Raw genomic sequence first — 11,069 nt, forward strand, 5'->3', positions numbered from 1 at the left:
AACACTGTGTTCCTAATTGCTGAATTTTTGTGCATATTTATTGAAATATTGAATAGAATACACGCTTGCCTTTCCCATCACTTCAGGCTTTGAAGCTTTTATCAGAAAAGCCTGTTTGTGGCTCACACTTAAGATTATGAAAGCAGTTTTTCTCCCAAGACTTGGTTTCTTGTGTTCTCTCAGGCTAAGCACTAAACAAAAAAGGAGGACATAGCTAGTCTTTCTTCATGAACTATGTCAGGCAAAACTGTAATAGGCAAAATGCTTCGTTAGAGTTCCCCCAGCAGACTTTTTCTTCTCTCCTGCATAGACTATTACTTGACTCTCTTGTGACATTTGTGTTTTGATACAGAAGAGTTATTTTTGGAGGTTCTTAATGAATGAAGTGTGTATGATTATTGAAATGACTGGTATTTTTGACATATTTATTACAGTATCCAGAAGTAATTATTCTAACCACCTCAGATTACATATGGGATGCTTATTTCTGAAATAATAAAGGTTCCAGCCAGATGGTGATTGGTCTATAATTTTTCCAGCTGAACTTTCTGCATACTATTTGAATAGAGGATTTGTTTCATTTATTTTCTCTTCCTGACCTAGTAGGTAAAATACAGTGTGATTATGACCATGGTACTTACAGCCAGACTGCCTTTATTTGAGCCCTGCCTCTTCCACTTAATTTATGTGATCTTGGGCAAATTAACCTCTCTGTGCCCATTTTTTTATCTATAAAATGAAGATGGTAACAGAACCAACCTCATAGGGTTGGAGTGAAATGTGTGGGCATTTAGTAATATGTAAGTTTTAGCTGCTCTTGCTGGTTTCGGGGGGTGGGCAGTGTGGGGAGTTGTCCTAAGAAAAATCTCAGTGCCAGACTTCTATTTTCTCCCTTCTCCACTTTAGTCTCTACAGTGTCAATGTGATCTTGAAGGTCCTGTTGTCTTCAGTCATTTTAGAACCCAAAATTTATATCCCTATGTTTGGACGGTATCACACAAAACAAAATGATAGAATTTCGACAGTGGGTATCAGGCAAAAGCTTATTTAGAAAAACAAGGTGGTTTTTTTTTTCTTTTTAATTTAAATGACTTGGTACTTTATTACATCACTTTTTCTGACTTTGCTAAGACAATGAAGACTTTGGTATAAAAAGTGAGTTATATAAAATGTGAATACTTATAAAATAATAAAACAGATGTAAAGTCATAATGAAAAAAATCCCTGGTTCCCAGGCTCCGTTAACATGCCATGCCACCGAGGGTTTTTCTTCGTATCATTCACAGGGAAGAGTGAAGACCTGCACATGGATAGGCTTTAGGCAAAAAAGAAAAATACCTACTTCTCATTTTTCTAAAACATCACCTGAAGCTTTACAGGATAACAGATATGTATTTAAAAATGATCACACAAAAAATAAAGGCCCTTTTGGTTTGCTTAGAACGCTGTCGTGAACAGTCAGTCAGAAAACGAGTGTGGCAGGCATCATGCTACTACCTAAACCCAGGGGACACAACCAGGGTCCTTTAGGGCAAGTGTCGTAAGAGCACAGCAGTGAGTTTCCCAGGTGTGCCAGCAGGAAGCCTTCCAAGACTAAACAAGAGTTACAGCACAGAGTAAGGGCAGTGAGGGTGTTTTCCCACGGCCGGAGTATGTTGGAGGAAGGGTCAGAGCAGGGAAGGATGGCAAGAAATGCCAGTTCCCTTGAAGCCCAATTTCCTGCTCACAACACGTTATGTGTTCTGTGCTAGGACCCTGAACCCTTGAATGTGTTCTGTGCACTTTAAAATGTTAGGATGTGGAAAGAAAGGCACGTTTCCCTTAAAATTGTTCATCTGGATAGAGGGTGTGTTTCCATGTTAAAGATTTGAAACTGAAAGACACCTGAGATTTGTGTCATTCCAGTACGGTAGGAGGGTCCAGATACCCTGTTAATTGCTAATGATTCAATTATTTGCATATTGTGTGCTAAGTCCTTTGCATAAGTCGTAACATTACTTTGAGCTAGGTACTTGTCATCCCCATTTTGCCAAGGACTAAGCTGAAGCCCCCAAGTTTGATATTTATTTGCACAAGGTCATAGGCTGGGAAGAAGTGGCAAAGTTGAATGTCTTAGCCAGTTACACTTAGAAAGTTCGACGGATGCCACAGGGCTGAAATCCTCTTTGAGGATCAAAAGCACTGTACAAATTAAATAGGTTGAGATTTTGCTAAAAATACTTGGAGCATTAAAATTTTAGTGTTTATCAAAAGGGGCGCCTGCGAGGCTCAATCAGTTAATCATCTGCCTTCGGCTCAAGTCATGATGCCGGATCCCGGGATCGAGCCCTGCATCTGACTCCCTGCTCAGTGGGAAGTCTGCTTCTTTCTCTGCCCCTCACCCCACTCTTGTGCTCTCTCTCACTATCTCAAAATCTGAAAAAAAAGGTGGGGGGAGGATTGACCTTAGTATCTGAAGAATCATGTAACAAGAAATCATGGTAATCAAGAAACATGGTAATCATGTTTGACTTCCCCAGATCCTATTTCTTATATATAGTACCAGAAACTCCTTTTCTCAGTTGCTGAGATCACCTCTAGCCACGAATCAAAGGATGTTTTGAAGGTCAGTGTTAATCACTAAGATGGAGTCCTCCCTAAATGTACTCAATTTAGCTAGCAGTCAAAATGGAAGCCGTTTTTCAGGAAAAGATAAAGCTATGGTCTTGAAGACTTGGCCTTTTGTAAAGAAGCCGTTCAGGAAGCTGGAGAAAGTTCCCCCAGTATTGACACTTGAAAACTGCAAAAGGAGCATATTGTGCCAGAAGCAAAGATGAAATTAATTCATGGGGGAGGAGAGATTATATGGGCCATTCTGGCCAGTTAGCATGAGGGCAGGTCCTGCACAGTCTCTTCCTGTCTGCCTTAGTGTTTGATTCGGCCTCACTCATGGCTTGCTATCCTAAGGGGCCAGAGTCTCATAGTTGGTGGGGGATAGTGCAACCTCACTGGATCCTAGAAATAGAGAATTGAGATTTTCTAGCAGGGCCAAACTGACATTCATGCTCACAGATGAGCATACAAGTTGAACAGTTTTTGAAAATAAGACCTTTCCGTAAGCACTTCGTAAAAATTGCCTGATTACTTGTATGCGGCAGCTAGCCACCCTCGTGCTAACTTTCCTTGCACTTGGACCACCTGGGCTGCTCACCTATATGCCCCAGAGTGGTTTTACATAGCATCACAGAGCTTGGTGAAACAAGGTTCACATGATGATTTCATAGGAAGGGTGTTCTATTTCTTAATTTTATTTGCTCATTAGTCATGTTATCTCAATTCCAAGAGGCTATATTTTTCACACTTCATTTCTGAAATGTGTGTTTAATTTCATGGGTGTTTAATTCTAATGTGTGTTTAATTTCATGATTATCATTTATTCTTCAGATACTAAAACTAGGTTTTTTTGCAAAACTAAGGTTATCCTAAAATCAGTGACATTTTAGAATTTAAAAAAATATGTTATTTTCCAGTGGTTAGTTTTTCCACTTCTAATAGTTCATTGTCCTGTAAGAACAGGTATCTGAAGGATTATCTTTCCGTAGTTGTAGCAACTTTTTTAAAAAAAAATTTTATTTGAGAGAACGAGTGGCAAGAGGGGCAGAGGGAGCAGCAGACTCCCCGTGGAGCAGGGAGCCCATGTGGGACTCAATTCAGGACCCTGGGATCATGACCTGTTCCAAAGGCAGACGCCCAACGGACTGAGCCAGCCAGGTGCCCTAATTGTAGCCACTTTTACTGATGATTCATAAGGAATCTTCTACAAGACAATGCAAACCTAGCCCCACCCAGTTACGTGCATCATGCAGGTTGAATGGACTGACTTCCCAGCAATGCAGAAATTTTCCAAACAGGAGGATCAGTGGAAGTTGAGAGAGAAAGCATTTGTAGTTTGATGTGATCTGACTGTTCATAAGGAGAGTAAGGGATTTGATAGGTTTGTTTGGTTTGCTACTCTGAAGGAATTAAACTCAGCACCAACTGTGGGGAGAAACAAGGATGAATGAGAAACTTTCTTCCCTGGCATCACAGCCGGGCTTGAAAGTCTATAAAACAGCATCTGCTGGATAGAGGCAGCGTGTGGTAGCCGGAGGGATCTGATAGTGAGCAAAGGCTCTTAGCCCTGCTGACCTTTGAGCAGTGAATGCTGAAGGCAGAAGCCCTTAACTGCTGGTGGGGAATTTAGGGCCCAAACACAAGTCACTCTTTTTAAGAGATCAAGTCAACAAATGTTTATTGAACCCTCTATTAGGTACCATGTAGTTAAAATGTGAGAAATAGCAACTAATGACCCAAGGTAATTGTGAGGTCATTTTCTAGAAACTACGAAAGCATTATCCAGATGGATACGGATTGCTATGGGAGTTCAGAGGAAAGGGGGCAGTTGTGTGAGTGCCCACAAGAATGTAGGTGTCCACACCCCAGCACAGAGGGCTGATGGCCGGAGGGGGCTCCTCGCTTCTGTGGGAAGGGGGATGCTTGGGCAGCCCCCACATGCAGCATCATGGGAGGTGTCCTGCCCTACTTTGCTGGGAATCCTTCTCTGCTTGCAAACCGAATGTGTTTGTGACTCTGCGTGCTCACAAATTGTGTCCCTTACCGTACTGGGTGCCTCGGAAAAGATGGAGATCCGCTCACTACTGCATTTCAGTAGAGGAGTCATTTACAAAGAAGTTGGAAATTATGGCAAGATTTTCACTGTTAATTCCGAGCAGCAGAAAAAACGGGCATTTGGTAGGAAACTGTTGTCAGTATATTACAGCTGCCCCTAGTAATTTTTTTAAAACGGAAAGTACATATGAAGAGAAAGTGCAACGGAACACTTTAAAAGAAGATTTTCAGGTTTTAGGAACTTAGTAGAAAGACCCAGAAAGCAGAACATCTCTCCACCCTGTGACCTTTGGCACATCTCTTCTCAGACAAACCGAACCCAGAGCCTTCAAGGTCCCCGTAGCCCTGCCCGTGCTGTGTCTGCAACAACGGGATTGAAGTTTACCCCAGGACGGCAGAGCTCCAGCTGCACCTTGCTCATCCACCCTGTCCTGGCGGTGCTGGAGGTGGGGGTGAGGATCTGGAAAGGAGACACCTCTCTTCTGGGAAGCCTGCTGCCAAACCTGCAAAGCACAGAACAGACGCCGGCAAACAGGGCCCATCCAGCTCTGCCTGGGGTTCCCCAACTCTAAGCGCTGGCAGAAGTGGCCAACCTTGGCATTCGTCTTCGCCCCCGCTGCCCAAGTCTCTGGCAATTGCTCTCCCGGCCCTCAACCCTCTTGGTCAAACTTCACATTTATACACAAGCCTGCTGTTAGTCATTTAGACCTGAATTTCAGTGTGCTTTTTAAAAATTTGCCGTGAAATACAACAAAAGGCAACCATTGTTCCGCGTTAAAGAAGCATCCTACATCCTTGAACACAGGAGGAAGGTATTTTTTGGAAACAGGATGCTGTTGACAAAGGGAAGGAAAGCGATGCACCCCTCTCCTGGCAATGGGCCACCTAATCGAACAATTGTTTTCATATAGCACACTTTCACATTACCCTCTCATCAAAAGGACATTTCTCTCCAGCTTCAGCTACTCCTTTCCTGAAAAAGAGAAAAACTGAGAAACAGAAGAGTTGAGCAATTTGTCCAGGGTCACACAAGCTAAAACGTGGCAGAGCTCTGGTTAGAGCCTGGAACCTGTGATGCTAGAGTGTATGGGAGGGAGGAAGATGGAAATCGCAGACGGGGGTCCTGGGTCCCCCACTCCAGGCTGAAATCACAGGGTAGGGGTGAGGTGATGGGGGCAAAGGGTCAGGAGCTGCAGAGACACAGAGAGACAGAGACAGGAAGGCAGCCAAGGGACTATTCCCATCAGATGGTGGCTTCCCAAGGATGCCAGTACCAACATGAGTGGCCACAGGATAAAAGAAGACAGTGCCTGCAAGTCTCCCCGGGTGCCTTGGTGGTGTGGAAAAGGTGACCTTCTGATCCCAGGGTCCTGGGATCGAGTCCCGCATCGGGCTCCCTGCTCTGCGGGGAGCCTGCTTCTCCCTCTCCCACTCCCCCTGCTTGTGTTCCCTCTCTCGCTGTGTCTCTCTCTGTCAAATAAATAAATAAAATCTTTAAAAAAAAGAAAAGGTGACCTTCCAGCATGACTTCCATGGAGGAGCCCGGGCCCGCTGTTGGCCACCATGGTGAGGCAGGGTTGCCCACCAGCCATGGCTACAGGTAGGCAGCCCACACCCAAGGGGAGGGGACAGTTGGAGGATGCACAGCATCCGTGAGAACCCAGGGGACCAAGGACAGCAGGGGTGGAAGGGACAGACCCTGGATTTGCCAGCCTTATTCCAGTAGCAGGAGGCAGGCAAAACCCAGGGAGCTGGAGGCTTACGAGGAAGTTCGGATCAACCGTAAAACATAGAGGAAGCTATTGGTTTATTGTACAGTTTGGGGGTGGCATGTAAGCTAAATATCAACGTGGGTTATTTTCAGCTACTTGTGAGCTCTCGTGGAAGCAGCGTTTAGAAAAGAACCTCAGCTTTGGAGTCAGACAGACCTGGTTCCAGATGAGAAGTTACCACAAGTCTTTTTGTGAGATGAAAGAAAACCTCACTTTCCCTTGTTGCAAGCTGGAAATTCAGTGCCTGCCTCCCGGAGCTTGGGGGGTGGGAGGATTAAATAAGACAACTGAAGGATCACTCCAGTGTCTGGCTTCTCCATTATAAACTGATCTGCAGTTTGCTAAGCAAATAAAGGAAGGAGAGTCATTTCTGATCAACTAGAGGGTTCATAAAACATCTTTGAAAGAAAAGTGTCACACAGGTGAAGAGTGAAGTGTGGGGACTCCGGCCAAAAATGTTCTACCTGTAAAGGGTGGAGACGCTTCAGGCATTTTCCTAATTGACTATAGAAATCACAAATCTGACTTGAAAATTTTTTCTTCCTTGTAAATTCCCCTGCGTGTTAGATGTGTCTCTGGAGCCTTCTCAGGAAGGCTTCCAAGTGTCCAAAATCACCTTTAGAAATTATTCAAAGCCTCAAATCTTACTATTTTTGTACCCAAACTGCATATGCTTAAAACTAACAGGTAGGTGTTCCTGTTAAAATGCTTCTCATTTTCACCTCTCTCAACTCAACATGAGATTTCAAATATTCTAAAGAGCCAAAGGTGTTTCTTCCTTTTTTAAAGTAGGAAGTTGATAGCTATCTTTGAAATGTTAAAAAAGCAGGTGAAAACTTGTGAACAGTGATTGTCTCTGGGTAAGGGGTGGGGGGATTGGGTGGAACTTTATGCCCTGTGTTATTTAACTTAGTGGGGGGCCGAAATGGCTTCAGTAAGTTTTCATAAGCATTTACAAAGCAGGGTGGAATTCTGACATCTGAATCTATTCTTCCCGTTTAAACATATTGGTCCCAGTAACACTTGCAAATCTGTGAATTCTATGTGTGAGAGGATAAGGAACAGAGCCCTGGAGATAGCCAGTTCTTCTGGCCCTGATCTGTGATCTGTGGTGAGAAAAAAGCTGTGTTGAGAACCTAACAACTGTTTCTGACTCCACAGTTGCGGGGCTGAGAGGCCGGGGAAAATTACCCAAGTCCAGTGGGTCCAGACAAATCTCCCTCTCTGCTAGCCTGAGAGTCTAATGTCTGCACCATTGCTCAGCAATTAGAGTTCAGCTTTAAGATTTGGCTGAATCCCTGCCGCCTTGGGCAGGAGGTTGCTCTTTTCTCCTCTGCTAATAGTTTGCCAAGAGCAAAAATTACCTGTTACAACAACAACAGGTAATGGGTGGGTGGTAGCCAAAGGTATGCTGTTGTGCAGAGAACTTGATGGTGGCACCCCAAATGACCTCACATAAAAATAAATAAAGTAGTGGTAATAGTCCTTGATGTGGACCACAGATGCAGTTCCAATTTCAGGAAACGTCTTTAGGAAACAGTGTGGAGTTTATTGACCTGTAACGTGCAATCTAAGTAAGAACAGGGTGCTGGCTGGCAAGTGCAGCCTCAGGACCAGTCCCACCCTCTTCCCAGCCCTCTTTCCCACACTGGCTGCTCAGAAGTCTCTCCTAGGCTCCAGCCCCTGAGTTGTCCCTGGTCGGCCCCCCAGGGTCTTCCCGACCACACCCTCTGGCACGGCCACTGCCTGCTCAGAACACCCCTTAGAAAGGGAATCAGGCAGGGGCTGGGCAGGTGACTCACATGACATGACATATGGTCCTTAAGGCCAGCGGCCCAACCTGTTTCTTTGGGTGGAGTGCTTTACAGTTTTTGTAAATGCATAAAAGCTGACTTTCAGAAAACATCCCCAACTACCGATTTGCTCACCAAGCTATCTGAGCATGTGGTTTAAATTGTGTCTCTAATCACTGGCCAGAGAGGAGGGCCAGTGAAGCGCCCCATTGGCCAGTCTCGGGCAGCAGGGAATGTCTGCATTGGCTGCCAGGAACCATCAAGACCCCGGGCAGTGGAACCAGATACTGGCATCTTCCCATGTGCCCTTGGAAACTGGAAACCAGATAGCCAGTTGGTTGGTTAGAAGGGCACACTCATTAGGGCACAGGACAGATGGACATGATACCACAAGGGCAAACACAAATTCTGTGTATCTGCACGGCTGCCTCCACCAACAGAGGCTCCCTGGGGCCAGGCACAGTGCCTTCTGCGTCCCCTGTGCACGACTTAGCCCACAGAATATGTCCAGCGAGTAGGTGACGATGGTGGACTCTGCCCTATGCCCGCCCTTGTAAAATGTTTCCTTCCTCCATACACTTGCTCAGGCTGATCCTATACCTGAAGCGCCTTTTCATTTCATCCTAAACATCTGTCAAGGTCCAGCTGCAGCCCCACCTCCTTCACAGCTCTATCAGTATCCACTGTGTCACCCATGGCCCCTCACACATGTGTGCTCATTCAGGCTTGTGTCCATCTCACAGATGGGAAGCAGATTCAGAGACATTTAATGGCAAGTGCAAGGTCACACTGCCGTTAGATGGCAAAGCAAGAGCTCAAACCCAGGTCATCTGATTCCAGGCTCTCTGCTCCCTACATTTCATGGATTGCTTGAGACTCTTCCCTGAGGCTTTTCGAAGGGTTTTATGGCCCTCCCTGCCCCATCTTAGGAATGCACAGGAAGATCTGTTTGGTGGCATGATTACTGACACTAAAAGTTAACGTTCAACACCGGGAAGTGGCCCTTCCCTGATGGGAATTTCCTGCTCTGACCACCGAGGCTAGCGCCAGGAGTTCCCAGGGCTGGGCATTTATAGCTCTGTGTGCTACAGTTCACTAAATACTCTCACCTTCTCGAAAACCTGTTTTTTTCCTCTTGGGAGCGGCTGACTCTACCCTTTATGAGAATTCCAAGGCTGCTGGTGCCCTGCCCATTGGGAAACACCTTACTGTATCACCCTATAAACATCTGAGGTGGCCCTAGGAGGACCTTTGCGGCACAGCTGTCTCCCCACGACGTGAGGTTTCGGCCGCCCCACCATGAGGTTTCTAGTCGTCTCCAGGCTGCTCTGCATCTTGCTCCTCTGCTTCTGCATCTTCTTCGTGGAAGGTAGGGCCATCTCCCGGGGTGCTGGCTCCCGAGCAGAATGCAGGGCCTGGGAAGGTTGGAATCAGGAAATGTGGGAGGGCAGGCCCCCCAGGAGGCAGTCCTGGGCCCGGGAAGACAAGTTGTCACTCCTAAATCTGTAGCACCTCTATCCACAGTGGCAGCACCCCCCAATCTACATCTGCAGCCCCAGCTCCCCTAAACATACACACAAGCTATGTAGAAAGTGATGTATTTACCGCAAGCACACAACCTCCCGGCAAGATTGATTCATGCACCTGAATCCTACCAAGCTAGAAATGCTGGAGCCACTCTCGTGTAGGTGTATCATGCTTGCAGGACAGTACATTTGCATTGAGTAAATGAATGAATGAATTAGTAGATTGAGTCTGAACATCCCCAGATCTTATGCACGGCAACCACGTGCAGCAGACGCAGCAGACCGGGTGAGCATGTGTGTGCTGGGTGGGTAGACATGCTTGTGTGTGTTTGCAAGTGGGGGAGAATGTTCCTTGCACCTCTGTGGATATGAGTATTTAGCTCTCCTGCCTTTATTGTTTCAAGTAGCTATTTTGAGCTTTTTCTCTTGCCTACCCCTCTAGACATTGCCCATTTATTATTATTACTATTATTATTTTTAGCAATTACGGAGATTTTTTTTTTAATTTTTTTTTTTTAAGATTTTATTTATTTGCGAGAGAAAGAATGAGAGACAGAGAGCATGAGAGGGAGGAGGGTCAGAGGGAGAAGCAGACTCCCTGCTGAGCAGGGAGCCCCATGTGGGACTCGATCCCGGGACTCCAGGATCATGACCTGAGCCGAAGGCAGTCGCTTAACCAACTGAGCCACCCAGGCGCCCAGCAATTACGGAGATCTTAACATTTATTGGAGTTGGGGATATGGACATATAGGTGAGGCAAAAAACACCCGTACTTTCATGACTCAAGAATAACCATGTTCAACATTTTATTTCTTTTTAATATTGCAGGCAAGCATTTTTTTGAAATTAATATATCTCTATGTGTTCAATGTTGTATCTCTTTGTTTATCACTGTATTATTATAATCACCAAAAATCCTTATGATTGAAATTATTCTGGAAGCATTTACACCAGAATGTCAATAGCAATCATCTGAGCAGTGGGACTATAGGAAGTATTTGTTTTCTAAAGTTTCTGTCATGAACGTTGGCTGCATGTGTAATATGGAAAACAGTGATTAGAATTCCTCATCAACACAGCCCAAAGCAATGCAGTCTGTCAGACCTCTAATCTGGGGACATTGTGAGAGGCTGCCACTATTACCTTAATGACAACTCATTGAAGATAAATACTTTTCCCCATAAAGTTTCCAACCCATTTAGGAGCGTCCCTGGCATGGGCTTCAACGTAGTGTTATTTTAGTAATATTTTAAGTAATATTTTGAGGTATAACTTGCCATCAAGTGAATGTGCCGTGATGAATTTCATGCTTAGACATTTAGATGGTTCAC

The sequence above is a fragment of the Mirounga angustirostris genome, unplaced genomic scaffold, assembly GCF_029215605.1.
Source record: "Mirounga angustirostris isolate CCGP_5_RB_7025 unplaced genomic scaffold, mMirAng1.0.hap1 SCAF_6, whole genome shotgun sequence".
Classification (NCBI taxonomy): Eukaryota; Metazoa; Chordata; class Mammalia; order Carnivora; family Phocidae; genus Mirounga; species Mirounga angustirostris.